The sequence below is a fragment of the Haliotis asinina genome, chromosome 3 (genome assembly GCF_037392515.1).
Source record: "Haliotis asinina isolate JCU_RB_2024 chromosome 3, JCU_Hal_asi_v2, whole genome shotgun sequence".
Classification (NCBI taxonomy): domain Eukaryota; kingdom Metazoa; phylum Mollusca; class Gastropoda; order Lepetellida; family Haliotidae; genus Haliotis; species Haliotis asinina.
Window position 1 is genome coordinate 8,268,733 of NC_090282.1, and position 27,133 is coordinate 8,295,865.

At 41.8% G+C, this 27,133-nt stretch overlaps 45 non-coding genes across 45 annotated transcripts; all 45 read right to left on the reverse strand.

Moving 5' to 3' along the window:
* Positions 1-700: 700 nt before the first annotated feature.
* On the reverse strand, positions 701-774 carry Trnan-guu (transfer RNA asparagine (anticodon GUU)). The gene has a single exon. It is a non-coding gene; the product is annotated as a tRNA-Asn (tRNA).
* A 417-nt stretch (positions 775-1,191) lies between these two features.
* Trnae-uuc (transfer RNA glutamic acid (anticodon UUC)) lies at positions 1,192-1,263 on the reverse strand. The gene has a single exon. It is a non-coding gene; the product is annotated as a tRNA-Glu (tRNA).
* A 243-nt stretch (positions 1,264-1,506) lies between these two features.
* On the reverse strand, positions 1,507-1,580 carry Trnan-guu (transfer RNA asparagine (anticodon GUU)). Its single transcript has one exon. It is a non-coding gene; the product is annotated as a tRNA-Asn (tRNA).
* Positions 1,581-1,997: 417 nt separating this feature from the next.
* Trnae-uuc (transfer RNA glutamic acid (anticodon UUC)) lies at positions 1,998-2,069 on the reverse strand. The gene has a single exon. It is a non-coding gene; the product is annotated as a tRNA-Glu (tRNA).
* Positions 2,070-2,312: 243 nt separating this feature from the next.
* Positions 2,313-2,386, reverse strand: Trnan-guu (transfer RNA asparagine (anticodon GUU)). Its single transcript has one exon. It is a non-coding gene; the product is annotated as a tRNA-Asn (tRNA).
* A 417-nt stretch (positions 2,387-2,803) lies between these two features.
* Trnae-uuc (transfer RNA glutamic acid (anticodon UUC)) lies at positions 2,804-2,875 on the reverse strand. The gene has a single exon. It is a non-coding gene; the product is annotated as a tRNA-Glu (tRNA).
* A 243-nt stretch (positions 2,876-3,118) lies between these two features.
* Trnan-guu (transfer RNA asparagine (anticodon GUU)) lies at positions 3,119-3,192 on the reverse strand. The gene has a single exon. It is a non-coding gene; the product is annotated as a tRNA-Asn (tRNA).
* A 417-nt stretch (positions 3,193-3,609) lies between these two features.
* On the reverse strand, positions 3,610-3,681 carry Trnae-uuc (transfer RNA glutamic acid (anticodon UUC)). Its single transcript has one exon. It is a non-coding gene; the product is annotated as a tRNA-Glu (tRNA).
* Positions 3,682-3,924: 243 nt separating this feature from the next.
* Positions 3,925-3,998, reverse strand: Trnan-guu (transfer RNA asparagine (anticodon GUU)). Its single transcript has one exon. It is a non-coding gene; the product is annotated as a tRNA-Asn (tRNA).
* Positions 3,999-4,730: 732 nt separating this feature from the next.
* Positions 4,731-4,804, reverse strand: Trnan-guu (transfer RNA asparagine (anticodon GUU)). The gene has a single exon. It is a non-coding gene; the product is annotated as a tRNA-Asn (tRNA).
* Positions 4,805-5,536: 732 nt separating this feature from the next.
* Positions 5,537-5,610, reverse strand: Trnan-guu (transfer RNA asparagine (anticodon GUU)). The gene has a single exon. It is a non-coding gene; the product is annotated as a tRNA-Asn (tRNA).
* A 417-nt stretch (positions 5,611-6,027) lies between these two features.
* Positions 6,028-6,099, reverse strand: Trnak-uuu (transfer RNA lysine (anticodon UUU)). The gene has a single exon. It is a non-coding gene; the product is annotated as a tRNA-Lys (tRNA).
* A 243-nt stretch (positions 6,100-6,342) lies between these two features.
* On the reverse strand, positions 6,343-6,416 carry Trnan-guu (transfer RNA asparagine (anticodon GUU)). Its single transcript has one exon. It is a non-coding gene; the product is annotated as a tRNA-Asn (tRNA).
* Positions 6,417-7,954: 1,538 nt separating this feature from the next.
* On the reverse strand, positions 7,955-8,028 carry Trnan-guu (transfer RNA asparagine (anticodon GUU)). The gene has a single exon. It is a non-coding gene; the product is annotated as a tRNA-Asn (tRNA).
* Positions 8,029-8,760: 732 nt separating this feature from the next.
* Positions 8,761-8,834, reverse strand: Trnan-guu (transfer RNA asparagine (anticodon GUU)). The gene has a single exon. It is a non-coding gene; the product is annotated as a tRNA-Asn (tRNA).
* Positions 8,835-10,371: 1,537 nt separating this feature from the next.
* On the reverse strand, positions 10,372-10,445 carry Trnan-guu (transfer RNA asparagine (anticodon GUU)). Its single transcript has one exon. It is a non-coding gene; the product is annotated as a tRNA-Asn (tRNA).
* Positions 10,446-10,862: 417 nt separating this feature from the next.
* Positions 10,863-10,934, reverse strand: Trnae-uuc (transfer RNA glutamic acid (anticodon UUC)). Its single transcript has one exon. It is a non-coding gene; the product is annotated as a tRNA-Glu (tRNA).
* A 243-nt stretch (positions 10,935-11,177) lies between these two features.
* Positions 11,178-11,251, reverse strand: Trnan-guu (transfer RNA asparagine (anticodon GUU)). The gene has a single exon. It is a non-coding gene; the product is annotated as a tRNA-Asn (tRNA).
* Positions 11,252-11,668: 417 nt separating this feature from the next.
* On the reverse strand, positions 11,669-11,740 carry Trnae-uuc (transfer RNA glutamic acid (anticodon UUC)). The gene has a single exon. It is a non-coding gene; the product is annotated as a tRNA-Glu (tRNA).
* A 243-nt stretch (positions 11,741-11,983) lies between these two features.
* Positions 11,984-12,057, reverse strand: Trnan-guu (transfer RNA asparagine (anticodon GUU)). The gene has a single exon. It is a non-coding gene; the product is annotated as a tRNA-Asn (tRNA).
* A 417-nt stretch (positions 12,058-12,474) lies between these two features.
* Positions 12,475-12,546, reverse strand: Trnae-uuc (transfer RNA glutamic acid (anticodon UUC)). Its single transcript has one exon. It is a non-coding gene; the product is annotated as a tRNA-Glu (tRNA).
* A 243-nt stretch (positions 12,547-12,789) lies between these two features.
* Positions 12,790-12,863, reverse strand: Trnan-guu (transfer RNA asparagine (anticodon GUU)). The gene has a single exon. It is a non-coding gene; the product is annotated as a tRNA-Asn (tRNA).
* Positions 12,864-13,595: 732 nt separating this feature from the next.
* On the reverse strand, positions 13,596-13,669 carry Trnan-guu (transfer RNA asparagine (anticodon GUU)). The gene has a single exon. It is a non-coding gene; the product is annotated as a tRNA-Asn (tRNA).
* A 732-nt stretch (positions 13,670-14,401) lies between these two features.
* Positions 14,402-14,475, reverse strand: Trnan-guu (transfer RNA asparagine (anticodon GUU)). Its single transcript has one exon. It is a non-coding gene; the product is annotated as a tRNA-Asn (tRNA).
* Positions 14,476-14,892: 417 nt separating this feature from the next.
* Trnae-uuc (transfer RNA glutamic acid (anticodon UUC)) lies at positions 14,893-14,964 on the reverse strand. The gene has a single exon. It is a non-coding gene; the product is annotated as a tRNA-Glu (tRNA).
* A 243-nt stretch (positions 14,965-15,207) lies between these two features.
* Trnan-guu (transfer RNA asparagine (anticodon GUU)) lies at positions 15,208-15,281 on the reverse strand. The gene has a single exon. It is a non-coding gene; the product is annotated as a tRNA-Asn (tRNA).
* Positions 15,282-16,013: 732 nt separating this feature from the next.
* Trnan-guu (transfer RNA asparagine (anticodon GUU)) lies at positions 16,014-16,087 on the reverse strand. The gene has a single exon. It is a non-coding gene; the product is annotated as a tRNA-Asn (tRNA).
* Positions 16,088-16,504: 417 nt separating this feature from the next.
* Trnae-uuc (transfer RNA glutamic acid (anticodon UUC)) lies at positions 16,505-16,576 on the reverse strand. The gene has a single exon. It is a non-coding gene; the product is annotated as a tRNA-Glu (tRNA).
* A 243-nt stretch (positions 16,577-16,819) lies between these two features.
* Positions 16,820-16,893, reverse strand: Trnan-guu (transfer RNA asparagine (anticodon GUU)). The gene has a single exon. It is a non-coding gene; the product is annotated as a tRNA-Asn (tRNA).
* A 732-nt stretch (positions 16,894-17,625) lies between these two features.
* Trnan-guu (transfer RNA asparagine (anticodon GUU)) lies at positions 17,626-17,699 on the reverse strand. The gene has a single exon. It is a non-coding gene; the product is annotated as a tRNA-Asn (tRNA).
* A 732-nt stretch (positions 17,700-18,431) lies between these two features.
* Trnan-guu (transfer RNA asparagine (anticodon GUU)) lies at positions 18,432-18,505 on the reverse strand. Its single transcript has one exon. It is a non-coding gene; the product is annotated as a tRNA-Asn (tRNA).
* Positions 18,506-19,237: 732 nt separating this feature from the next.
* Positions 19,238-19,311, reverse strand: Trnan-guu (transfer RNA asparagine (anticodon GUU)). The gene has a single exon. It is a non-coding gene; the product is annotated as a tRNA-Asn (tRNA).
* Positions 19,312-19,728: 417 nt separating this feature from the next.
* Trnae-uuc (transfer RNA glutamic acid (anticodon UUC)) lies at positions 19,729-19,800 on the reverse strand. Its single transcript has one exon. It is a non-coding gene; the product is annotated as a tRNA-Glu (tRNA).
* Positions 19,801-20,043: 243 nt separating this feature from the next.
* On the reverse strand, positions 20,044-20,117 carry Trnan-guu (transfer RNA asparagine (anticodon GUU)). The gene has a single exon. It is a non-coding gene; the product is annotated as a tRNA-Asn (tRNA).
* Positions 20,118-20,849: 732 nt separating this feature from the next.
* Positions 20,850-20,923, reverse strand: Trnan-guu (transfer RNA asparagine (anticodon GUU)). Its single transcript has one exon. It is a non-coding gene; the product is annotated as a tRNA-Asn (tRNA).
* Positions 20,924-21,340: 417 nt separating this feature from the next.
* On the reverse strand, positions 21,341-21,412 carry Trnae-uuc (transfer RNA glutamic acid (anticodon UUC)). Its single transcript has one exon. It is a non-coding gene; the product is annotated as a tRNA-Glu (tRNA).
* A 243-nt stretch (positions 21,413-21,655) lies between these two features.
* Positions 21,656-21,729, reverse strand: Trnan-guu (transfer RNA asparagine (anticodon GUU)). The gene has a single exon. It is a non-coding gene; the product is annotated as a tRNA-Asn (tRNA).
* A 732-nt stretch (positions 21,730-22,461) lies between these two features.
* Positions 22,462-22,535, reverse strand: Trnan-guu (transfer RNA asparagine (anticodon GUU)). Its single transcript has one exon. It is a non-coding gene; the product is annotated as a tRNA-Asn (tRNA).
* A 417-nt stretch (positions 22,536-22,952) lies between these two features.
* Trnae-uuc (transfer RNA glutamic acid (anticodon UUC)) lies at positions 22,953-23,024 on the reverse strand. Its single transcript has one exon. It is a non-coding gene; the product is annotated as a tRNA-Glu (tRNA).
* Positions 23,025-23,267: 243 nt separating this feature from the next.
* Trnan-guu (transfer RNA asparagine (anticodon GUU)) lies at positions 23,268-23,341 on the reverse strand. The gene has a single exon. It is a non-coding gene; the product is annotated as a tRNA-Asn (tRNA).
* A 732-nt stretch (positions 23,342-24,073) lies between these two features.
* Trnan-guu (transfer RNA asparagine (anticodon GUU)) lies at positions 24,074-24,147 on the reverse strand. The gene has a single exon. It is a non-coding gene; the product is annotated as a tRNA-Asn (tRNA).
* A 417-nt stretch (positions 24,148-24,564) lies between these two features.
* On the reverse strand, positions 24,565-24,636 carry Trnae-uuc (transfer RNA glutamic acid (anticodon UUC)). Its single transcript has one exon. It is a non-coding gene; the product is annotated as a tRNA-Glu (tRNA).
* A 243-nt stretch (positions 24,637-24,879) lies between these two features.
* Positions 24,880-24,953, reverse strand: Trnan-guu (transfer RNA asparagine (anticodon GUU)). The gene has a single exon. It is a non-coding gene; the product is annotated as a tRNA-Asn (tRNA).
* Positions 24,954-25,685: 732 nt separating this feature from the next.
* Trnan-guu (transfer RNA asparagine (anticodon GUU)) lies at positions 25,686-25,759 on the reverse strand. The gene has a single exon. It is a non-coding gene; the product is annotated as a tRNA-Asn (tRNA).
* A 732-nt stretch (positions 25,760-26,491) lies between these two features.
* Trnan-guu (transfer RNA asparagine (anticodon GUU)) lies at positions 26,492-26,565 on the reverse strand. The gene has a single exon. It is a non-coding gene; the product is annotated as a tRNA-Asn (tRNA).
* Between the last annotated feature and the right edge of the window lie 568 nt (positions 26,566-27,133).

Sequence of the window (27,133 nt, forward strand, 5' to 3'; positions counted from 1 at the left end):
TGACTGATGTGGTGGAAGTTATGTGCCCTTGCCGAGGGAAACGTCTGGTGGTGTGTTTCAACAACTGTTGTGTAAGGGGTGGGATAGTCTTGCGCAATGACACATTGGCTTACCTGATGTATTTATTGGAAGATGTGGACACTGGGATGTACATGAAGATAAATCTAGGACTTTAGATGCATGTATTTTACTTCTGACTGTACGCATGACATATGTATACTTCTTGATGTGAACTCACTTTCTTGTGAGATGAATTAATTGTTCCAAAGCCAGTAATTTATTCCTATGACGTAAAATGCATGCCTTTTACTTTTGACTTTGCACGTGACTAATATATACTTCTTGAAATTGAACTCAATTTCTTGTCAGATGGTAAAAGAATTTGTTCCAATGCCGGGAGTCGAACCCGGGCCGCCTGGGTGAAAGCCAGGAATCCTAACCACTAGACCACATTGGAAGCTGATATTTTACAGGCAATGTTAAAGGACTGATTGCTGGCTGTATTCCTGCCGTCTTTGTGCATTGAGTTCTTGTGCATGAGAATGACGACCTGACATTAATGAATACATGTATATCAAGTGTGTTAGAGACTTGTTTAAACTGATATATCGTATTGTAGCATGTATTTGCGTCAACTACAAACATCTGTAAAATCCAAAAGAGCGAAATATCAAGTACTGATGTTTACAAAAAGCAAGTGCGTCCCTGGGTGGGCTTGAACCACCAACCTTTCGGTTAACAGCCGAACGCGCTAACCGATTGCGCCACAGAGACGGAACTGACGAGATGGGGCTCACTTTAAGATGTGACTGATGTGGTGGAAGTTATGTGCCCTTGCCGAGGGAAACGTCTGGTGGTGTGTTTCAACAACTGTTGTGTAAGGGGTGGGATAGTCTTGCGCAATGACACATTGGCTTACCTGATGTATTTATTGGAAGATGTGGACACTGGGATGTACATGAAGATAAATCTAGGACTTTAGATGCATGTATTTTACTTCTGACTGTACGCATGACATATGTATACTTCTTGATGTGAACTCACTTTCTTGTGAGATGAATTAATTGTTCCAAAGCCAGGAATTTGTTCCTATGACGTAAAATGCATGCCTTTTACTTTTGACTTTGCACGTGACTAATATACACTTCTTGAAATTGAACTCAATTTCTTGTCAGATGGTAAAAGAATTTCTTCCAATGCCGGGAATCGAACCCGGGCCGCCTGGGTGAAAGCCAGGAATCCTAACCACTAGACCACATTGGAAGCTGATATTTTACAGGCAATGTTGAAGGACTGAATGCTGGCTGTATTCCTGCCGTCTTTGTGCACAGAGTTCTTGTGCATGAGAATGACGACCTGACATTAATGAATACATGTATATCAAGTGTGTTAGAGACTTGTTTAAACTGATATATCGTATTGTAGCATGTATTTGCGTCAACTACAAACATCTGTAAAATCCAAAAGAGCGAAATATCAAGTACTGATGTTTACAAAAAGCAAGTGCGTCCCTGGGTGGGCTTGAACCACCAACCTTTCGGTTAACAGCCGAACGCGCTAACCGATTGCGCCACAGAGACGGAACTGACGAGATGGGGCTCACTTTAAGATGTGACTGATGTGGTGGAAGTTATGTGCCCTTGCCGAGGGAAACGTCTGGTGGTGTGTTTCAACAACTGTTGTGTAAGGGGTGGGATAGTCTTGCGCAATGACACATTGGCTTACCTGATGTATTTATTGGAAGATGTGGACACTGGGATGTACATGAAGATAAATCTAGGACTTTAGATGCATGTATTTTACTTCTGACTGTACGCATGACATATGTATACTTCTTGATGTGAACTCACTTTCTTGTGAGATGAATTAATTGTTCCAAAGCCAGGAATTTATTCCTATGACGTAAAATGCATGCCTTTTACTTTTGACTTTGCACGTGACTAATATATACTTCTTGAAATTGAACTCAATTTCTTGTCAGATGGTAAAAGAATTTGTTCCAATGCCGGGAATCGAACCCGGGCCGCCTGGGTGAAAGCCAGGAATCCTAACCACTAGACCACATTGGAAGCTCATATTTTACAGGCAATGTTGAAGGACTGATTGCTGGCTGTATTCCTGCCGTCTTTGTGCATTGAGTTCTTGTGCATGAGAATGACGACCTGACATTAATGAATACATGTATATCAAGTGTGTTAGAGACTTGTTTAAACTGATATATCGTATTGTAGCATGTATTTGCGTCAACTACAAACATCTGTAAAATCCAAAAGAGCGAAATATCAAGTACTGATGTTTACAAAAAGCAAGTGCGTCCCTGGGTGGGCTTGAACCACCAACCTTTCGGTTAACAGCCGAACGCGCTAACCGATTGCGCCACAGAGACGGAACTGACGAGATGGGGCTCACTTTAAGATGTGACTGATGTGGTGGAAGTTATGTGCCCTTGCCGAGGGAAACGTCTGGTGGTGTGTTTCAACAACTGTTGTGTAAGGGGTGGGATAGTCTTGCGCAATGACACATTGGCTTACCTGATGTATTTATTGGAAGATGTGGACACTGGGATGTACATGAAGATAAATCTAGGACTTTAGATGCATGTATTTTACTTCTGACTGTACGCATGACATATGTATACTTCTTGATGTGAACTCACTTTCTTGTGAGATGAATTAATTGTTCCAAAGCCAGGAATTTATTCCTATGACGTAAAATGCACGCCTTTTACTTTTGACTTTGCACGTGACTAATATATACTTCTTGAAATTGAACTCAATTTCTTGTCAGATGGTAAAAGAATTTGTTCCAATGCCGGGAATCGAACCCGGGCCGCCTGGGTGAAAGCCAGGAATCCTAACCACTAGACCACATTGGAAGCTGATATTTTACAGGCAATGTTGAAGGACTGAATGCTGGCTGTATTCCTGCCGTCTTTGTGCATTGAGTTCTTGTGCAAGAGAATGACGACCTGACATTAATGAATACATGTATGTCAAGTGTGTTACAGACTTGTTTAAACTGATATATCGTATTGTAGCATGTATTTGCGTCAACTACAAACATCTGTAAAATCCAAAAGAGCGAAATATCAAGTACTGATGTTTACAAAAAGCAAGTGCGTCCCTGGGTGGGCTTGAACCACCAACCTTTCGGTTAACAGCCGAACGCGCTAACCGATTGCGCCACAGAGACGGAACTGACGAGATGGGGCTCACTTTAAGATGTGACTGATGTGGTGGAAGTTATGTGCCCTTGCCGAGGGAAACGTCTGGTGGTGTGTTTCAACAACTGTTGTGTAAGGGGTGGGATAGTCTTGCGCAATGACACATTGGCTTACCTGATGTATTTATTGGAAGATGTGGACACTGGGATGTACATGAAGATAAATCTAGGACTTTAGATGCATGTATTTTACTTCTGACTGTACGCATGACATATGTATACTTCTTGATGTGAACTCACTTTCTTGTGAGATGAATTAATTGTTCCAAAGCCAGGAATTTGTTCCTATGACGTAAAATGCATGCCTTTTACTTTTGACTTTGCACGTGACTAATATACACTTCTTGAAATTGAACTCAATTTCTTGTCAGATGGTAAAAGAATTTCTTCCAATGCCGGGAATCGAACCCGGGCCGCCTGGGTGAAAGCCAGGAATCCTAACCACTAGACCACATTGGAAGCTGATATTTTACAGGCAATGTTGAAGGACTGAATGCTGGCTGTATTCCTGCCGTCTTTGTGCACAGAGTTCTTGTGCATGAGAATGACGACCTGACATTAATGAATACATGTATATCAAGTGTGTTAGAGACTTGTTTAAACTGATATATCGTATTGTAGCATGTATTTGCGTCAACTACAAACATCTGTAAAATCCAAAAGAGCGAAATATCAAGTACTGATGTTTACAAAAAGCAAGTGCGTCCCTGGGTGGGCTTGAACCACCAACCTTTCGGTTAACAGCCGAACGCGCTAACCGATTGCGCCACAGAGACGGAACTGACGAGATGGGGCTCACTTTAAGATGTGACTGATGTGGTGGAAGTTATGTGCCCTTGCCGAGGGAAACGTCTGGTGGTGTGTTTCAACAACTGTTGTGTAAGGGGTGGGATAGTCTTGCGCAATGACACATTGGCTTACCTGATGTATTTATTGGAAGATGTGGACACTGGGATGTACATGAAGATAAATCTAGGACTTTAGATGCATGTATTTTACTTCTGACTGTACGCATGACATATGTATACTTCTTGATGTGAACTCACTTTCTTGTGAGATGAATTAATTGTTCCAAAGCCAGGAATTTGTTCCTATGACGTAAAATGCAGCCCTTTTACTTTTGACTTTGCACGTGACTAATATATACTTCTTGAAATTGAACTCAATTTCTTGTCAGATGGTAAAAGAATTTGTTCCAATGCCGGGAGTAGAACCAGGGCCGCCTGGGTGAAAGCCAGGAATCCTAACCACTAGACCACATTGGAAGCTGATATTTTACAGGCAATGTTGAAGGACTGAATGCTGGCTGTATTCCTGCCGTCTTTGTGCACAGAGTTCTTGTGCAAGAGAATGACGACCTGACATTAATGAATACATGTATATCAAGTGTGTTAGAGACTTGTTTAAACTGATATATCGTATTGTAGCATGTATTTGCGTCAACTACAAACATCTGTAAAATCCAAAAGAGCGAAATATCAAGTACTGATGTTTACAAAAAGCAAGTGCGTCCCTGGGTGGGCTTGAACCACCAACCTTTCGGTTAACAGCCGAACGCGCTAACCGATTGCGCCACAGAGACGGAACTGACGAGATGGGGCTCACTTTAAGATGTGACTGATGTGGTGGAAGTTATGTGCCCTTGCCGAGGGAAACGTCTGGTGGTGTGTTTCAACAACTGTTGTGTAAGGGGTGGGATAGTCTTGCGCAATGACACATTGGCTTACCTGATGTATTTATTGGAAGATGTGGACACTGGGATGTACATGAAGATAAATCTAGGACTTTAGATGCATGTATTTTACTTCTGACTGTACGCATGACATATGTATACTTCTTGATGTGAACTCACTTTCTTGTGAGATGAATTAATTGTTCCAAAGCCAGGAATTTGTTCCTATGACGTAAAATGCATGCCTTTTACTTTTGACTTTGCACGTGACTAATATATACTTCTTGAAATTGAACTCAATTTCTTGTCAGATGGTAAAAGAATTTGTTCCAATGCCGGGAATCGAACCCGGGCCGCCTGGATGAAAGCCAGGAATCCTAACCACTAGACCACATTGGAAGCTGATATTTTACAGGCAATGTTGAAGGACTGAATGCTGGCTGTATTCCTGCCGTTTTTGTGCACAGAGTTCTTGTGCATGAGAATGACGACCTGACATTAATGAATACATGTATATCAAGTGTGTTAGAGACTTGTTTAAACTGATATATCGTATTGTAGCATGTATTTGCGTCAACTACAAACATCTGTAAAATCCAAAAGAGCGAAATATCAAGTACTGATGTTTACAAAAAGCAAGTGCGTCCCTGGGTGGGCTTGAACCACCAACCTTTCGGTTAACAGCCGAACGCGCTAACCGATTGCGCCACAGAGACGGAACTGACGAGATGGGGCTAACTTTAAGATGTGACTGATGTGGTGGAAGTTATGTGCCCTTGCCGAGGGAAACGTCTGGTGGTGTGTTTCAACAACTGTTGTGTAAGGGGTGGGATAGTCTTGCGCAATGACACATTGGCTTACCTGATGTATTTATTGGAAGATGTGGACACTGGGATGTACATGAAGATAAATCTAGGACTTTAGATGCATGTATTTTACTTCTGACTGTACGCATGACATATGTATACTTCTTGATGTGAACTCACTTTCTTGTGAGATGAATTAATTGTTCCAAAGCCAGGAATTTGTTCCTATGACGTAAAATGCATGCCTTTTACTTTTGACTTTGCACGTGACTAATATATACTTCTTGAAATTGAACTCAATTTCTTGTCAGATGGTAAAAGAATTTGTTCCAATGCCGGGAATCGAACCCGGGCCGCCTGGATAAAAGCCAGGAATCCTAACCACTAGACCACATTGGAAGCTGATATTTTACAGGCAATGTTGAAGGACTGAATGCTGGCTGTATTCCTGCCGTTTTTGTGCACAGAGTTCTTGTGCATGAGAATGACGACCTGACATTAATGAATACATGTATATCAAGTGTGTTAGAGACTTGTTTAAACTGATATATCGTATTGTAGCATGTATTTGCGTCAACTACAAACATCTGTAAAATCCAAAAGAGCGAAATATCAAGTACTGATGTTTACAAAAAGCAAGTGCGTCCCTGGGTGGGCTTGAACCACCAACCTTTCGGTTAACAGCCGAACGCGCTAACCGATTGCGCCACAGAGACGGAACTGACGAGATGGGGCTCACTTTAAGATGTGACTGATGTGGTGGAAGTTATGTGCCCTTGCCGAGGGAAACGTCTGGTGGTGTGTTTCAACAACTGTTGTGTAAGGGGTGGGATAGTCTTGCGCAATGACACATTGGCTTACCTGATGTATTTATTGGAAGATGTGGACACTGGGATGTACATGAAGATAAATCTAGGACTTTAGATGCATGTATTTTACTTCTGACTGTACGCATGACAAATGTATACTTCTTGATGTGAACTCACTTTCTTGTGAGATGAATTAATTGTTCCAAAGCCAGGAATTTGTTCCTATGACGTAAAATGCATGCCTTTTACTTTTGACTTTGCACGTGACTAATATATACTTCTTGAAATTGAACTCAATTTCTTGTCAGATGGTAAAAGAATTTGTTCCAATGCCGGGAATAGAACCCGGGCCGCCTGGGTGAAAGCCAGGAATCCTAACCACTAGACCACATTGGAAGCTGATATTTTACAGGCAATGTTGAAGGACTGAATGCTGGCTGTATTCCTGCCGTCTTTGTGCACAGAGTTCTTGTGCAAGAGAATGACGACCTGACATTAATGAATACATGTATATCAAGTGTGTTAGAGACTTGTTTAAACTGATATATCGTATTGTAGCATGTATTTGCGTCAACTACAAACATCTGTAAAATCCAAAAGAGCGAAATATCAAGTACTGATGTTTACAAAAAGCAAGTGCGTCCCTGGGTGGGCTTGAACCACCAACCTTTCGGTTAACAGCCGAACGCGCTAACCGATTGCGCACAGAGACGGAACTGACGAGATGGGGCTCACTTTAAGATGTGACTGATGTGGTGGAAGTTATGTGCCCTTGCCGAGGGAAACGTCTGGTGGTGTGTTTCAACAACTGTTGTGTAAGGGGTGGGATTAGTCTTGCGCAATGACACATTGGCTTACCTGATGTATTTATTGGAAGATGTGGACACTGGGATGTACATGAAGATAAATCTAGGACTTTAGATGCATGTATTTTACTTCTGACTGTACGCATGACATATGTATACTTCTTGATGTGAACTCACTTTCTTGTGAGATGAATTAATTGTTCCAAAGCCAGGAATTTGTTCCTATGACGTAAACTGCATGCCTTTTACTTTTGACTTTGCACGTGACTAATATATACTTCTTGAAATTGAACTCAATTTCTTGTCAGATGGTAAAAGAATTTGTTCCAATGCCGGGAATAGAACCCGGGCCGCCTGGGTGAAAGCCAGGAATCCTAACCACTAGACCACATTGGAAGCTGATATTTTACAGGCAATGTTGAAGGACTGAATGCTGGCTGTATTCCTGCCGTCTTTGTGCACAGAGTTCTTGTGCAAGAGAATGACGACCTGACATTAATGAATACATGTATATCAAGTGTGTTAGAGACTTGTTTAAACTGATATATCGTATTGTAGCATGTATTTGCGTCAACTACAAACATCTGTAAAATCCAAAAGAGCGAAATATCAAGTACTGATGTTTACAAAAAGCAAGTGCGTCCCTGGGTGGGCTTGAACCACCAACCTTTCGGTTAACAGCCGAACGCGCTAACCGATTGCGCCACAGAGACGGAACTGACGAGATGGGGCTCACTTTAAGATGTGACTGATGTGGTGGAAGTTATGTGCCCTTGCCGAGGGAAACGTCTGGTGGTGTGTTTCAACAACTGTTGTGTAAGGGGTGGGATAGTCTTGCGCAATGACACATTGGCTTACCTGATGTATTTATTGGAAGATGTGGACACTGGGATGTACATGAAGATAAATCTAGGACTTTAGATGCATGTATTTTACTTCTGACTGTACGCATGACATATGTATACTTCTTGATGTGAACTCACTTTCTTGTGAGATGAATTAATTGTTCCAAAGCCAGGAATTTGTTCCTATGACGTAAACTGCATGCCTTTTACTTTTGACTTTGCACGTGACTAATATACACTTCTTGAAATTGAACTCAATTTCTTGTCAGATGGTAAAAGAATTTGTTCCAATGCCGGGAATAGAACCCGGGCCGCCTGGGTGAAAGCCAGGAATCCTAACCACTAGACCACATTGGAAGCTGATATTTTACAGGCAATGTTGAAGGACTGAATGCTGGCTGTATTCCTGCCGTCTTTGTGCACAGAGTTCTTGTGCAAGAGAATGACGACCTGACATTAATGAATACATGTATATCAAGTGTGTTAGAGACTTGTTTAAACTGATATATCGTATTGTAGCATGTATTTGCGTCAACTACAAACATCTGTAAAATCCAAAAGAGCGAAATATCAAGTACTGATGTTTACAAAAAGCAAGTGCGTCCCTGGGTGGGCTTGAACCACCAACCTTTCGGTTAACAGCCGAACGCGCTAACCGATTGCGCCACAGAGACGGAACTGACGAGATGGGGCTCACTTTAAGATGTGACTGATGTGGTGGAAGTTATGTGCCCTTGCCGAGGGAAACGTCTGGTGGTGTGTTTCAACAACTGTTGTGTAAGGGGTGGGATAGTCTTGCGCAATGACACATTGGCTTACCTGATGTATTTATTGGAAGATGTGGACACTGGGATGTACATGAAGATAAATCTAGGACTTTAGATGCATGTATTTTACTTCTGACTGTACGCATGACATATGTATACTTCTTGATGTGAACTCACTTTCTTGTGAGATGAATTAATTGTTCCAAAGCCAGGAATTTGTTCCTATGACGTAAAATGCATGCCTTTTACTTTTGACTTTGCACGTGACTAATATATACTTCTTGAAATTGAACTCAATTTCTTGTCAGATGGTAAAAGAATTTGTTCCAATGCCGGAATAGAACCCGGGCCGCCTGGGTGAAAGCCAGGAATCCTAACCACTAGACCACATTGGAAGCTGATATTTTACAGGCAATGTTGAAGGACTGAATGCTGGCTGTATTCCTGCCGTTTTTGTGCATTGAGTTCTTGTGCATGAGAATGACGACCTGACATTAATGAATACATGTATATCAAGTGTGTTAGAGACTTGTTTAAACTGATATATCGTATTGTAGCATGTATTTGCGTCAACTACAAACATCTGTAAAATCCAAAAGAGCGAAATATCAAGTACTGATGTTTACAAAAAGCAAGTGCGTCCCTGGGTGGGCTTGAACCACCAACCTTTCGGTTAACAGCCGAAAGCGCTAACCGATTGCGCCACAGAGACGGAACTGACGAGATGGGGCTCACTTTAAGATGTGACTGATGTGGTGGAAGTTATGTGCCCTTGCCGAGGGAAACGTCTGGTGGTGTGTTTCAACAACTGTTGTGTAAGGGGTGGGATAGTCTTGCGCAATGACACATTGGCTTACCTGATGTATTTATTGGGAAGATGTGGACACTGGGATGTACATGAAGATAAATCTAGGACTTTAGATGCATGTATTTTACTTCTGACTGTACGCATGACATATGTATACTTCTTGATGTGAACTCACTTTCTTGTGAGATGAATTAATTGTTCCAAAGCCAGGAATTTGTTCCTATGACGTAAACTGCATGCCTTTTACTTTTGACTTTGCACGTGACTAATATATACTTCTTGAAATTGAACTCAATTTCTTGTCAGATGGTAAAAGAATTTGTTCCAATGCCGGGAATAGAACCCGGGCCGCCTGGGTGAAAGCCAGGAATCCTAACCACTAGACCACATTGGAAGCTGATATTTTACAGGCAATGTTGAAGGACTGAATGCTGGCTGTATTCCTGCCGTCTTTGTGCACAGAGTTCTTGTGCAAGAGAATGACGACCTGACATTAATGAATACATGTATATCAAGTGTGTTAGAGACTTGTTTAAATGATATATCGTATTGTAGCATGTATTTGCGTCAACTACAAACATCTGTAAAATCCAAAAGAGCGAAATATCAAGTACTGATGTTTACAAAAAGCAAGTGCGTCCCTGGGTGGGCTTGAACCACCAACCTTTCGGTTAACAGCCGAACGCGCTAACCGATTGCGCCACAGAGACGGAACTGACGAGATGGGGCTCACTTTAAGATGTGACTGATGTGGTGGAAGTTATGTGCCCTTGCCGAGGGAAACGTCTGGTGGTGTGTTTCAACAACTGTTGTGTAAGGGGTGGGATAGTCTTGCGCAATGACACATTGGCTTACCTGATGTATTTATTGGAAGATGTGGACACTGGGATGTACATGAAGATAAATCTAGGACTTTAGATGCATGTATTTTACTTCTGACTGTACGCATGACATATGTATACTTCTTGATGTGAACTCACTTTCTTGTGAGATGAATTAATTGTTCCAAAGCCAGGAATTTGTTCCTATGACGTAAAATGCATGCCTTTTACTTTTGACTTTGCACGTGACTAATATACACTTCTTGAAATTGAACTCAATTTCTTGTCAGATGGTAAAAGAATTTCTTCCAATGCCGGGAATCGAACCCGGGCCGCCTGGGTGAAAGCCAGGAATCCTAACCACTAGACCACATTGGAAGCTGATATTTTACAGGCAATGTTGAAGGACTGAATGCTGGCTGTATTCCTGCCGTCTTTGTGCACAGAGTTCTTGTGCATGAGAATGACGACCTGACATTAATGAATACATGTATATCAAGTGTGTTAGAGACTTGTTTAAACTGATATATCGTATTGTAGCATGTATTTGCGTCAACTACAAACATCTGTAAAATCCAAAAGAGCGAAATATCAAGTACTGATGTTTACAAAAAGCAAGTGCGTCCCTGGGTGGGCTTGAACCACCAACCTTTCGGTTAACAGCCGAACGCGCTAACCGATTGCGCCACAGAGACGGAACTGACGAGATGGGGCTCACTTTAAGATGTGACTGATGTGGTGGAAGTTATGTGCCCTTGCCGAGGGAAACGTCTGGTGGTGTGTTTCAACAACTGTTGTGTAAGGGGTGGGATAGTCTTGCGCAATGACACATTGGCTTACCTGATGTATTTATTGGAAGATGTGGACACTGGGATGTACATGAAGATAAATCTAGGACTTTAGATGCATGTATTTTACTTCTGACTGTACGCATGACATATGTATACTTCTTGATGTGAACTCACTTTCTTGTGAGATGAATTAATTGTTCCAAAGCCAGGAATTTATTCCTATGACGTAAAATGCATGCCTTTTACTTTTGACTTTGCACGTGACTAATATACACTTCTTGAAATTGAACTCAATTTCTTGTCAGATGGTAAAAGAATTTGTTCCAATGCCGGGAATCGAACCCGGGCCGCCTGGGTGAAAGCCAGGAATCCTAACCACTAGACCACATTGGAAGCTGATATTTTACAGGCAATGTTGAAGGACTGAATGCTGGCTGTATTCCTGCCGTCTTTGTGCACAGAGTTCTTGTGCAAGAGAATGACGACCTGACATTAATGAATACATGTATATCAAGTGTGTTAGAGACTTGTTTAAACTGATATATCGTATTGTAGCATGTATTTGCGTCAACTACAAACATCTGTAAAATCCAAAAGAGCGAAATATCAAGTACTGATGTTTACAAAAAGCAAGTGCGTCCCTGGGTGGGCTTGAACCACCAACCTTTCGGTTAACAGCCGAACGCGCTAACCGATTGCGCCACAGAGACGGAACTGACGAGATGGGGCTCACTTTAAGATGTGACTGATGTGGTGGAAGTTATGTGCCCTTGCCGAGGGAAACGTCTGGTGGTGTGTTTCAACAACTGTTGTGTAAGGGGTGGGATAGTCTTGCGCAATGACACATTGGCTTACCTGATGTATTTATTGGAAGATGTGGACACTGGGATGTACATGAAGATAAATCTAGGACTTTAGATGCATGTATTTTACTTCTGACTGTACGCATGACATATGTATACTTCTTGATGTGAACTCACTTTCTTGTGAGATGAATTAATTGTTCCAAAGCCAGGAATTTGTTCCTATGACGTAAAATGCATGCCTTTTACTTTTGACTTTGCACGTGACTAATATACACTTCTTGAAATTGAACTCAATTTCTTGTCAGATGGTAAAAGAATTTCTTCCAATGCCGGGAATCGAACCCGGGCCGCCTGGGTGAAAGCCAGGAATCCTAACCACTAGACCACATTGGAAGCTGATATTTTACAGGCAATGTTGAAGGACTGAATGCTGGCTGTATTCCTGCCGTCTTTGTGCACAGAGTTCTTGTGCATGAGAATGACGACCTGACATTAATGAATACATGTATATCAAGTGTGTTAGAGACTTGTTTAAACTGATATATCGTATTGTAGCATGTATTTGCGTCAACTACAAACATCTGTAAAATCCAAAAGAGCGAAATATCAAGTACTGATGTTTACAAAAAGCAAGTGCGTCCCTGGGTGGGCTTGAACCACCAACCTTTCGGTTAACAGCCGAACGCGCTAACCGATTGCGCCACAGAGACGGAACTGACGAGATGGGGCTCACTTTAAGATGTGACTGATGTGGTGGAAGTTATGTGCCCTTGCCGAGGGAAACGTCTGGTGGTGTGTTTCAACAACTGTTGTGTAAGGGGTGGGATAGTCTTGCGCAATGACACATTGGCTTACCTGATGTATTTATTGGAAGATGTGGACACTGGGATGTACATGAAGATAAATCTAGGACTTTAGATGCATGTATTTTACTTCTGACTGTACGCATGACATATGTATACTTCTTGATGTGAACTCACTTTCTTGTGAGATGAATTAATTGTTCCAAAGCCAGGAATTTATTCCTATGACGTAAAATGCATGCCTTTTACTTTTGACTTTGCACGTGACTAATATACACTTCTTGAAATTGAACTCAATTTCTTGTCAGATGGTAAAAGAATTTGTTCCAATGCCGGGAATAGAACCCGGGCCGCCTGGGTGAAAGCCAGGAATCCTAACCACTAGACCACATTGGAAGCTGATATTTTACAGGCAATGTTGAAGGACTGAATGCTGGCTGTATTCCTGCCGTCTTTGTGCACAGAGTTCTTGTGCAAGAGAATGACGACCTGACATTAATGAATACATGTATATCAAGTGTGTTAGAGACTTGTTTAAACTGATATATCGTATTGTAGCATGTATTTGCGTCAACTACAAACATCTGTAAAATCCAAAAGAGCGAAATATCAAGTACTGATGTTTACAAAAAGCAAGTGCGTCCCTGGGTGGGCTTGAACCACCAACCTTTCGGTTAACAGCCGAACGCGCTAACCGATTGCGCCACAGAGACGGAACTGACGAGATGGGGCTCACTTTAAGATGTGACTGATGTGGTGGAAGTTATGTGCCCTTGCCGAGGGAAACGTCTGGTGGTGTGTTTCAACAACTGTTGTGTAAGGGGTGGGATAGTCTTGCGCAATGACACATTGGCTTACCTGATGTATTTATTGGAAGATGTGGACACTGGGATGTACATGAAGATAAATCTAGGACTTTAGATGCATGTATTTTACTTCTGACTGTACGCATGACATATGTATACTTCTTGATGTGAACTCACTTTCTTGTGAGATGAATTAATTGTTCCAAAGCCAGGAATTTGTTCCTATGACGTAAAATGCATGCCTTTTACTTTTGACTTTGCACGTGACTAATATATACTTCTTGAAATTGAACTCAATTTCTTGTCAGATGGTAAAAGAATTTGTTCCAATGCCGGGAATAGAACCCCGGCCGCCTGGGTGAAAGCCAGTAATCCTAACCACTAGACCACATTGGAAGCTGATATTTTACAGGCAATGTTGAAGGACTGAATGCTGGCTGTATTCCTGCCGTCTTTGTGCACAGAGTTCTTGTGCAAGAGAATGACGACCTGACATTAATGAATACATGTATATCAAGTGTGTTAGAGACTTGTTTAAACTGATATATCGTATTGTAGCATGTATTTGCGTCAACTACAAACATCTGTAAAATCCAAAAGAGCGAAATATCAAGTACTGATGTTTACAAAAAGCAAGTGCGTCCCTGGGTGGGCTTGAACCACCAACCTTTCGGTTAACAGCCGAACGCGCTAACCGATTGCGCCACAGAGACGGAACTGACGAGATGGGGCTCACTTTAAGATGTGACTGATGTGGTGGAAGTTATGTGCCCTTGCCGAGGGAAACGTCTGGTGGTGTGTTTCAACAACTGTTGTGTAAGGGGTGGGATAGTCTTGCGCAATGACACATTGGCTTACCTGATGTATTTATTGGAAGATGTGGACACTGGGATGTACATGAAGATAAATCTAGGACTTTAGATGCATGTATTTTACTTCTGACTGTACGCATGACATATGTATACTTCTTGATGTGAACTCACTTTCTTGTGAGATGAATTAATTGTTCCAAAGCCAGGAATTTGTTCCTATGACGTAAACTGCATGCCTTTTACTTTTGACTTTGCACGTGACTAATATACACTTCTTGAAATTGAACTCAATTTCTTGTCAGATGGTAAAAGAATTTGTTCCAATGCCGGGAATCGAACCCGGGCCGCCTGGGTGAAAGCCAGGAATCCTAACCACTAGACCACATTGGAAGCTGATATTTTACAGGCAATGTTGAAGGACTGAATGCTGGCTGTATTCCTGCCGTTTTTGTGCATTGAGTTCTTGTGCAAGAGAATGACGACCTGACATTAATGAATACATGTATATCAAGTGTGTTAGAGACTTGTTTAAACTGATATATCGTATTGTAGCATGTATTTGCGTCAACTACAAACATCTGTAAAATCCAAAAGAGCGAAATATCAAGTACTGATGTTTACAAAAAGCAAGTGCGTCCCTGGGTGGGCTTGAACCACCAACCTTTCGGTTAACAGCCGAACGCGCTAACCGATTGCGCCACAGAGACGGAACTGACGAGATGGGGCTCACTTTAAGATGTGACTGATGTGGTGGAAGTTATGTGCCCTTGCCGAGGGAAACGTCTGGTGGTGTGTTTCAACAACTGTTGTGTAAGGGGTGGGATAGTCTTGCGCAATGACACATTGGCTTACCTGATGTATTTATTGGAAGATGTGGACACTGGGATGTACATGAAGATAAATCTAGGACTTTAGATGCATGTATTTTACTTCTGACTGTACGCATGACATATGTATACTTCTTGATGTGAACTCACTTTCTTGTGAGATGAATTAATTGTTCCAAAGCCAGGAATTTGTTCCTATGACGTAAAATGCATGCCTTTTACTTTTGACTTTGCACGTGACTAATATATACTTCTTGAAATTGAACTCAATTTCTTGTCAGATGGTAAAAGAATTTGTTCCAATGCCGGGAATAGAACCCGGGCCGCCTGGGTGAAAGCCAGGAATCCTAACCACTAGACCACATTGGAAGCTGATATTTTACAGGCAATGTTGAAGGACTGAATGCTGGCTGTATTCCTGCCGTCTTTGTGCACAGAGTTCTTGTGCAAGAGAATGACGACCTGACATTAATGAATACATGTATATCAAGTGTGTTAGAGACTTGTTTAAACTGATATATCGTATTGTAGCATGTATTTGCGTCAACTACAAACATCTGTAAAATCCAAAAGAGCGAAATATCAAGTACTGATGTTTACAAAAAGCAAGTGCGTCCCTGGGTGGGCTTGAACCACCAACCTTTCGGTTAACAGCCGAACGCGCTAACCGATTGCGCCACAGAGACGGAACTGACGAGATGGGGCTCACTTTAAGATGTGACTGATGTGGTGGAAGTTATGTGCCCTTGCCGAGGGAAACGTCTGGTGGTGTGTTTCAACAACTGTTGTGTAAGGGGTGGGATAGTCTTGCGCAATGACACATTGGCTTACCTGATGTATTTATTGGAAGATGTGGACACTGGGATGTACATGAAGATAAATCTAGGACTTTAGATGCATGTATTTTACTTCTGACTGTACGCATGACATATGTATACTTCTTGATGTGAACTCACTTTCTTGTGAGATGAATTAATTGTTCCAAAGCCAGGAATTTGTTCCTATGACGTAAACTGCATGCCTTTTACTTTTGACTTTGCACGTGACTAATATACACTTCTTGAAATTGAACTCAATTTCTTGTCAGATGGTAAAAGAATTTGTTCCAATGCCGGGAATCGAACCCGGGCCGCCTGGGTGAAAGCCAGGAATCCTAACCACTAGACCACATTGGAAGCTGATATTTTACAGGCAATGTTGAAGGACTGAATGCTGGCTGTATTCCTGCCGTTTTTGTGCATTGAGTTCTTGTGCAAGAGAATGACGACCTGACATTAATGAATACATGTATATCAAGTGTGTTAGAGACTTGTTTAAACTGATATATCGTATTGTAGCATGTATTTGCGTCAACTACAAACATCTGTAAAATCCAAAAGAGCGAAATATCAAGTACTGATGTTTACAAAAAGCAAGTGCGTCCCTGGGTGGGCTTGAACCACCAACCTTTCGGTTAACAGCCGAACGCGCTAACCGATTGCGCCACAGAGACGGAACTGACGAGATGGGGCTCACTTTAAGATGTGACTGATGTGGTGGAAGTTATGTGCCCTTGCCGAGGGAAACGTCTGGTGGTGTGTTTCAACAACTGTTGTGTAAGGGGTGGGATAGTCTTGCGCAATGACACATTGGCTTACCTGATGTATTTATTGGAAGATGTGGACACTGGGATGTACATGAAGATAAATCTAGGACTTTAGATGCATGTATTTTACTTCTGACTGTACGCATGACATATGTATACTTCTTGATGTGAACTCACTTTCTTGTGAGATGAATTAATTGTTCCAAAGCCAGGAATTTGTTCCTATGACGTAAAATGCATGCCTTTTACTTTTGACTTTGCACGTGACTAATATATACTTCTTGAAATTGAACTCAATTTCTTGTCAGATGGTAAAAGAATTTGTTCCAATGCCAGGAATAGAACCCGGGCCGCCTGGGTGAAAGCCAGGAATCCTAACCACTAGACCACATTGGAAGCTGATATTTTACAGGCAATGTTGAAGGACTGAATGCTGGCTGTATTCATGCCGTTTTTGTGCATTGAGTTCTTGTGCATGAGAATGACGACCTGACATTAATGAATACATGTATATCAAGTGTGTTAGAGACTTGTTTAAACTGATATATCGTATTGTAGCATGTATTTGCGTCAACTACAAACATCTGTAAAATCCAAAAGAGCGAAATATCAAGTACTGATGTTTACAAAAAGCAAGTGCGTCCCTGGGTGGGCTTGAACCACCAACCTTTCGGTTAACAGCCGAACGCGCTAACCGATTGCGCCACAGAGACGGAACTGACGAGATGGGGCTCACTTTAAGATGTGACTGATGTGGTGGAAGTTATGTGCCCTTGCCGAGGGAAACGTCTGGTGGTGTGTTTCAACAACTGTTGTGTAAGGGGTGGGATAGTCTTGCGCAATGACACATTGGCTAACCTGATGTATTTATTGGAAGATGTGGACACTGGGATGTACATGAAGATAAATCTAGGACTTTAGATGCATGTATTTTACTTCTGACTGTACGCATGACAAATGTATACTTCTTGATGTGAACTCACTTTCTTGTGAGATGAATTAATTGTTCGAAAGCCAGGAATTTGTTCCTATGACGTAAAATGCATGCCTTTTACTTTTGACTTTGCACGTGACTAATATATACTTCTTGAAATTGAACTCAATTTCTTGTCAGATGGTAAAAGAATTTGTTCCAATGCCGGGAATAGAACCCGGGCCGCCTGGGTGAAAGCCAGGAATCCTAACCACTAGACCACATTGGAAGCTGATATTTTACAGGCAATGTTGAAGGACTGAATGCTGGCTGTATTCCTGCCGTCTTTGTGCACAGAGTTCTTGTGCAAGAGAATGACGACCTGACATTAATGAATACATGTATATCAAGTGTGTTAGAGACTTGTTTAAACTGATATATCGTATTGTAGCATGTATTTGCGTCAACTACAAACATCTGTAAAATCCAAAAGAGCGAAATATCAAGTACTGATGTTTACAAAAAGCAAGTGCGTCCCTGGGTGGGCTTGAACCACCAACCTTTCGGTTAACAGCCGAACGCGCTAACCGATTGCGCCACAGAGACGGAACTGACGAGATGGGGCTCACTTTAAGATGTGACTGATGTGGTGGAAGTTATGTGCCCTTGCCGAGGGAAACGTCTGGTGGTGTGTTTCAACAACTGTTGTGTAAGGGGTGGGATAGTCTTGCGCAATGACACATTGGCTTACCTGATGTATTTATTGGAAGATGTGGACACTGGGATGTACATGAAGATAAATCTAGGACTTTAGATGCATGTATTTTACTTCTGACTGTACGCATGACATATGTATACTTCTTGATGTGAACTCACTTTCTTGTGAGATGAATTAATTGTTCCAAAGCCAGGAATTTGTTCCTAGGACGTAAAATGCATGCCTTTTACTTTTGACTTTGCACGTGACTAATATATACTTCTTGAAATTGAACTCAATTTCTTGTCAGATGGTAAAAGAATTTGTTCCAATGCCGGGAATAGAACCCGGGCCGCCTGGGTGAAAGCCAGGAATCCTAACCACTAGACCACATTGGAAGCTGATATTTTACAGGCAATGTTGAAGGACTGAATGCTGGCTGTATTCCTGCCGTCTTTGTGCACAGAGTTCTTGTGCAAGAGAATGACGACCTGACATTAATGAATACATGTATATCAAGTGTGTTAGAGACTTGTTTAAACTGATATATCGTATTGTAGCATGTATTTGCGTCAACTACAAACATCTGTAAAATCCAAAAGAGCGAAATATCAAGTACTGATGTTTACAAAAAGCAAGTGCGTCCCTGGGTGGGCTTGAACCACCAACCTTTCGGTTAACAGCCGAACGCGCTAACCGATTGCGCCACAGAGACGGAACTGACGAGATGGGGCTCACTTTAAGATGTGACTGATGTGGTGGAAGTTATGTGCCCTTGCCGAGGGAAACGTCTGGTGGTGTGTTTCAACAACTGTTGTGTAAGGGGTGGGATAGTCTTGCGCAATGACACATTGGCTTACCTGATGTATTTATTGGAAGATGTGGACACTGGGATGTACATGAAGATAAATCTAGGACTTTAGATGCATGTATTTTACTTCTGACTGTACGCATGACATATGTATACTTCTTGATGTGAACTCACTTTCTTGTGAGATGAATTAATTGTTCCAAAGCCAGGAATTTGTTCCTATGACGTAAACTGCATGCCTTTTACTTTTGACTTTGCACGTGACTAATATACACTTCTTGAAATTGAACTCAATTTCTTGTCAGATGGTAAAAGAATTTGTTCCAATGCCGGGAATCGAACCCGGGCCGCCTGGGTGAAAGCCAGGAATCCTAACCACTAGACCACATTGGAAGCTGATATTTTACAGGCAATGTTGAAGGACTGAATGCTGGCTGTATTCCTGCCGTTTTTGTGCATTGAGTTCTTGTGCAAGAGAATGACGACCTGACATTAATGAATACATGTATATCAAGTGTGTTAGAGACTTGTTTAAACTGATATATCGTATTGTAGCATGTATTTGCGTCAACTACAAACATCTGTAAAATCCAAAAGAGCGAAATATCAAGTACTGATGTTTACAAAAAGCAAGTGCGTCCCTGGGTGGGCTTGAACCACCAACCTTTCGGTTAACAGCCGAACGCGCTAACCGATTGCGCCACAGAGACGGAACTGACGAGATGGGGCTCACTTTAAGATGTGACTGATGTGGTGGAAGTTATGTGCCCTTGCCGAGGGAAACGTCTGGTGGTGTGTTTCAACAACTGTTGTGTAAGGGGTGGGATAGTCTTGCGCAATGACACATTGGCTTACCTGATGTATTTATTGGAAGATGTGGACACTGGGATGTACATGAAGATAAATCTAGGACTTTAGATGCATGTATTTTACTTCTGACTGTACGCATGACATATGTATACTTCTTGATGTGAACTCACTTTCTTGTGAGATGAATTAATTGTTCCAAAGCCAGGAATTTGTTCCTATGACGTAAAATGCATGCCTTTTACTTTTGACTTTGCACGTGACTAATATATACTTCTTGAAATTGAACTCAATTTCTTGTCAGATGGTAAAAGAATTTGTTCCAATGCCGGGAATAGAACCCGGGCCGCCTGGGTGAAAGCCAGGAATCCTAACCACTAGACCACATTGGAAGCTGATATTTTACAGGCAATGTTGAAGGACTGAATGCTGGCTGTATTCCTGCCGTCTTTGTGCACAGAGTTCTTGTGCAAGAGAATGACGACCTGACATTAATGAATACATGTATATCAAGTGTGTTAGAGACTTGTTTAAACTGATATATCGTATTGTAGCATGTATTTGCGTCAACTACAAACATCTGTAAAATCCAAAAGAGCGAAATATCAAGTACTGATGTTTACAAAAAGCAAGTGCGTCCCTGGGTGGGCTTGAACCACCAACCTTTCGGTTAACAGCCGAACGCGCTAACCGATTGCGCCACAGAGACGGAACTGACGAGATGGGGCTCACTTTAAGATGTGACTGATGTGGTGGAAGTTATGTGCCCTTGCCGAGGGAAACGTCTGGTGGTGTGTTTCAACAACTGTTGTGTAAGGGGTGGGATAGTCTTGCGCAATGACACATTGGCTTACCTGATGTATTTATTGGAAGATGTGGACACTGGGATGTACATGAAGATAAATCTAGGACTTTAGATGCATGTATTTTACTTCTGACTGTACGCATGACATATGTATACTTCTTGATGTGAACTCACTTTCTTGTGAGATGAATTAATTGTTCGAAAGCCAGGAATTTGTTCCTATGACGTAAACTGCATGCCTTTTACTTTTGACTTTGCACGTGACTAATATACACTTCTTGAAATTGAACTCAATTTCTTGTCAGATGGTAAAAGAATTTGTTCCAATGCCGGGAATCGAACCCGGGCCGCCTGGGTGAAAGCCAGGAATCCTAACCACTAGACCACATTGGAAGCTGATATTTTACAGGCAATGTTGAAGGACTGAATGCTGGCTGTATTCCTGCCGTTTTTGTGCATTGAGTTCTTGTGCAAGAGAATGACGACCTGACATTAATGAATACATGTATATCAAGTGTGTTAGAGACTTGTTTAAACTGATATATCGTATTGTAGCATGTATTTGCGTCAACTACAAACATCTGTAAAATCCAAAAGAGCGAAATATCAAGTACTGATGTTTACAAAAAGCAAGTGCGTCCCTGGGTGGGCTTGAACCACCAACCTTTCGGTTAACAGCCGAACGCGCTAACCGATTGCGCCACAGAGACGGAACTGACGAGATGGGGCTCACTTTAAGATGTGACTGATGTGGTGGAAGTTATGTGCCCTTGCCGAGGGAAACGTCTGGTGGTGTGTTTCAACAACTGTTGTGTAAGGGGTGGGATAGTCTTGCGCAATGACACATTGGCTTACCTGATGTATTTATTGGAAGATGTGGACACTGGGATGTACATGAAGATAAATCTAGGACTTTAGATGCATGTATTTTACTTCTGACTGTACGCATGACATATGTATACTTCTTGATGTGAACTCACTTTCTTGTGAGATGAATTAATTGTTCCAAAGCCAGGAATTTGTTCCTATGACGTAAAATGCATGCCTTTTACTTTTGACTTTGCACGTGACTAATATATACTTCTTGAAATTGAACTCAATTTCTTGTCAGATGGTAAAAGAATTTGTTCCAATGCCGGGAATAGAACCCGGGCCGCCTGGGTGAAAGCCAGGAATCCTAACCACTAGACCACATTGGAAGCTGATATTTTACAGGCAATGTTGAAGGACTGAATGCTGGCTGTATTCCTGCCGTCTTTGTGCACAGAGTTCTTGTGCAAGAGAATGACGACCTGACATTAATGAATACATGTATATCAAGTGTGTTAGAGACTTGTTTAAACTGATATATCGTATTGTAGCATGTATTTGCGTCAACTACAAACATCTGTAAAATCCAAAAGAGCGAAATATCAAGTACTGATGTTTACAAAAAGCAAGTGCGTCCCTGGGTGGGCTTGAACCACCAACCTTTCGGTTAACAGCCGAACGCGCTAACCGATTGCGCCACAGAGACGGAACTGACGAGATGGGGCTCACTTTAAGATGTGACTGATGTGGTGGAAGTTATGTGCCCTTGCCGAGGGAAACGTCTGGTGGTGTGTTTCAACAACTGTTGTGTAAGGGGTGGGATAGTCTTGCGCAATGACACATTGGCTTACCTGATGTATTTATTGGAAGATGTGGACACTGGGATGTACATGAAGATAAATCTAGGACTTTAGATGCATGTATTTTACTTCTGACTGTACGCATGACATATGTATACTTCTTGATGTGAACTCACTTTCTTGTGAGATGAATTAATTGTTCCAAAGCCAGGAATTTGTTCCTATGACGTAAACTGCATGCCTTTTACTTTTGACTTTGCACGTGACTAATATACACTTCTTGAAATTGAACTCAATTTCTTGTCAGATGGTAAAAGAATTTGTTCCAATGCCGGGAATCGAACCCGGGCCGCCTGGGTGAAAGCCAGGAATCCTAACCACTAGACCACATTGGAAGCTGATATTTTACAGGCAATGTTGAAGGACTGAATGCTGGCTGTATTCCTGCCGTTTTTGTGCATTGAGTTCTTGTGCAAGAGAATGACGACCTGACATTAATGAATACATGTATATCAAGTGTGTTAGAGACTTGTTTAAACTGATATATCGTATTGTAGCATGTATTTGCGTCAACTACAAACATCTGTAAAATCCAAAAGAGCGAAATATCAAGTACTGATGTTTACAAAAAGCAAGTGCGTCCCTGGGTGGGCTTGAACCACCAACCTTTCGGTTAACAGCCGAACGCGCTAACCGATTGCGCCACAGAGACGGAACTGACGAGATGGGGCTCACTTTAAGATGTGACTGATGTGGTGGAAGTTATGTGCCCTTGCCGAGGGAAACGTCTGGTGGTGTGTTTCAACAACTGTTGTGTAAGGGGTGGGATAGTCTTGCGCAATGACACATTGGCTTACCTGATGTATTTATTGGAAGATGTGGACACTGGGATGTACATGAAGATAAATCTAGGACTTTAGATGCATGTATTTTACTTCTGACTGTACGCATGACATATGTATACTTCTTGATGTGAACTCACTTTCTTGTGAGATGAATTAATTGTTCCAAAGCCAGGAATTTGTTCCTATGACGTAAAATGCATGCCTTTTACTTTTGACTTTGCACGTGACTAATATATACTTCTTGAAATTGAACTCAATTTCTTGTCAGATGGTAAAAGAATTTGTTCCAATGCCGGGAATAGAACCCGGGCCGCCTGGGTGAAAGCCAGGAATCCTAACCACTAGACCACATTGGAAGCTGATATTTTACAGGCAATGTTGAAGGACTGAATGCTGGCTGTATTCCTGCCGTCTTTGTGCACAGAGTTCTTGTGCAAGAGAATGACGACCTGACATTAATGAATACATGTATATCAAGTGTGTTAGAGACTTGTTTAAACTGATATATCGTATTGTAGCATGTATTTGCGTCAACTACAAACATCTGTAAAATCCAAAAGAGCGAAATATCAAGTACTGATGTTTACAAAAAGCAAGTGCGTCCCTGGGTGGGCTTGAACCACCAACCTTTCGGTTAACAGCCGAACGCGCTAACCGATTGCGCCACAGAGACGGAACTGACGAGATGGGGCTTACTTTAAGATGTGACTGATGTGGTGGAAGTTATGTGCCCTTGCCGAGGGAAACGTCTGGTGGTGTGTTTCAACAACTGTTGTGTAAGGGGTGGGATAGTCTTGCGCAATGACACATTGGCTTACCTGATGTATTTATTGGAAGATGTGGACACTGGGATGTACATGAAGATAAATCTAGGACTTTAGATGCATGTATTTTACTTCTGACTGTACGCATGACATATGTATACTTCTTGATGTGAACTCACTTTCTTGTGAGATGAATTAATTGTTCCAAAGCCAGGAATTTGTTCCTATGACGTAAACTGCATGCCTTTTACTTTTGACTTTGCACGTGACTAATATACACTTCTTGAAATTGAACTCAATTTCTTGTCAGATGGTAAAAGAATTTGTTCCAATGCCGGGAATCGAACCCGGGCCGCCTGGGTGAAAGCCAGGAATCCTAACCACTAGACCACATTGGAAGCTGATATTTTACAGGCAATGTTGAAGGACTGAATGCTGGCTGTATTCCTGCCGTTTTTGTGCATTGAGTTCTTGTGCATGAGAATGACGACCTGACATTAATGAATACATGTATATCAAGTGTGTTAGAGACTTGTTTAAACTGATATATCGTATTGTAGCATGTATTTGCGTCAACTACAAACATCTGTAAAATCCAAAAGAGCGAAATATCAAGTACTGATGTTTACAAAAAGCAAGTGCGTCCCTGGGTGGGCTTGAACCACCAACCTTTCGGTTAACAGCCGAACGCGCTAACCGATTGCGCCACAGAGACGGAACTGACGAGATGGGGCTCACTTTAAGATGTGACTGATGTGGTGGAAGTTATGTGCCCTTGCCGAGGGAAACGTCTGGTGGTGTGTTTCAACAACTGTTGTGTAAGGGGTGGGATAGTCTTGCGCAATGACACATAGGCTAACCTGATGTATTTATTGGAAGATGTGGACACTGGGATGTACATGAAGATAAATCTAGGACTTTAGATGCATGTATTTTACTTCTGACTGTACGCATGACAAATGTATACTTCTTGATGTGAACTCACTTTCTTGTGAGATGAATTAATTGTTCCAAAGCCAGGAATTTGTTCCTATGACGTAAAATGCATGCCTTTTACTTTTGACTTTGCACGTGACTAATATATACTTCTTGAAATTGAACTCAATTTCTTGTCAGATGGTAAAAGAATTTGTTCCAATGCCGGGAATAGAACCCGGGCCGCCTGGGTGAAAGCCAGGAATCCTAACCACTAGACCACATTGGAAGCTGATATTTTACAGGCAATGTTGAAGGACTGAATGCTGGCTGTATTCCTGCCGTCTTTGTGCACAGAGTTCTTGTGCAAGAGAATGACGACCTGACATTAATGAATACATGTATATCAAGTGTGTTAGAGACTTGTTTAAACTGATATATCGTATTGTAGCATGTATTTGCGTCAACTACAAACATCTGTAAAATCCAAAAGAGCGAAATATCAAGTACTGATGTTTACAAAAAGCAAGTGCGTCCCTGGGTGGGCTTGAACCACCAACCTTTCGGTTAACAGCCGAACGCGCTAACCGATTGCGCCACAGAGACGGAACTGACGAGATGGGGCTCACTTTAAGATGTGACTGATGTGGTGGAAGTTATGTGCCCTTGCCGAGGGAAACGTCTGGTGGTGTGTTTCAACAACTGTTGTGTAAGGGGTGGGATAGTCTTGCGCAATGACACATTGGCTTACCTGATGTATTTATTGGAAGATGTGGACACTGGGATGTACATGAAGATAAATCTAGGACTTTAGATGCATGTATTTTACTTCTGACTGTACGCATGACATATGTATACTTCTTGATGTGAACTCACTTTCTTGTGAGATGAATTAATTGTTCCAAAGCCAGGAATTTGTTCCTATGACGTAAACTGCATGCCTTTTACTTTTGACTTTGCACGTGACTAATATACACTTCTTGAAATTGAACTCAATTTCTTGTCAGATGGTAAAAGAATTTGTTCCAATGCCGGGAATAGAACCCGGGCCGCCTGGGTGAAAGCCAGGAATCCTAACCACTAGACCACATTGGAAGCTGATATTTTACAGGCAATGTTGAAGGACTGAATGCTGGCTGTATTCCTGCCGTTTTTGTGCATTGAGTTCTTGTGCATGAGAATGACGACCTGACATTAATGAATACATGTATATCAAGTGTGTTAGAGACTTGTTTAAACTGATATATCGTATTGTAGCATGTATTTGCGTCAACTACAAACATCTGTAAAATCCAAAAGAGCGAAATATCAAGTACTGATGTTTACAAAAAGCAAGTGCGTCCCTGGGTGGGCTTGAACCACCAACCTTTCGGTTAACAGCCGAACGCGCTAACCGATTGCGCCACAGAGACGGAACTGACGAGATGGGGCTCACTTTAAGATGTGACTGATGTGGTGGAAGTTATGTGCCCTTGCCGAGGGAAACGTCTGGTGGTGTGTTTCAACAACTGTTGTGTAAGGGGTGGGATAGTCTTGCGCAATGACACATAGGCTAACCTGATGTATTTATTGGAAGATGTGGACACTGGGATGTACATGAAGATAAATCTAGGACTTTAGATGCATGTATTTTACTTCTGACTGTACGCATGACAAATGTATACTTCTTGATGTGAACTCACTTTCTTGTGAGATGAATTAATTGTTCCAAAGCCAGGAATTTGTTCCTATGACGTAAAATGCATGCCTTTTACTTTTGACTTTGCACGTGACTAATATATACTTCTTGAAATTGAACTCAATTTCTTGTCAGATGGTAAAAGAATTTGTTCCAATGCCGGGAATAGAACCCGGGCCGCCTGGGTGAAAGCCAGGAATCCTAACCACTAGACCACATTGGAAGCTGATATTTTACAGGCAATGTTGAAGGACTGAATGCTGGCTGTATTCCTGCCGTCTTTGTGCACAGAGTTCTTGTGC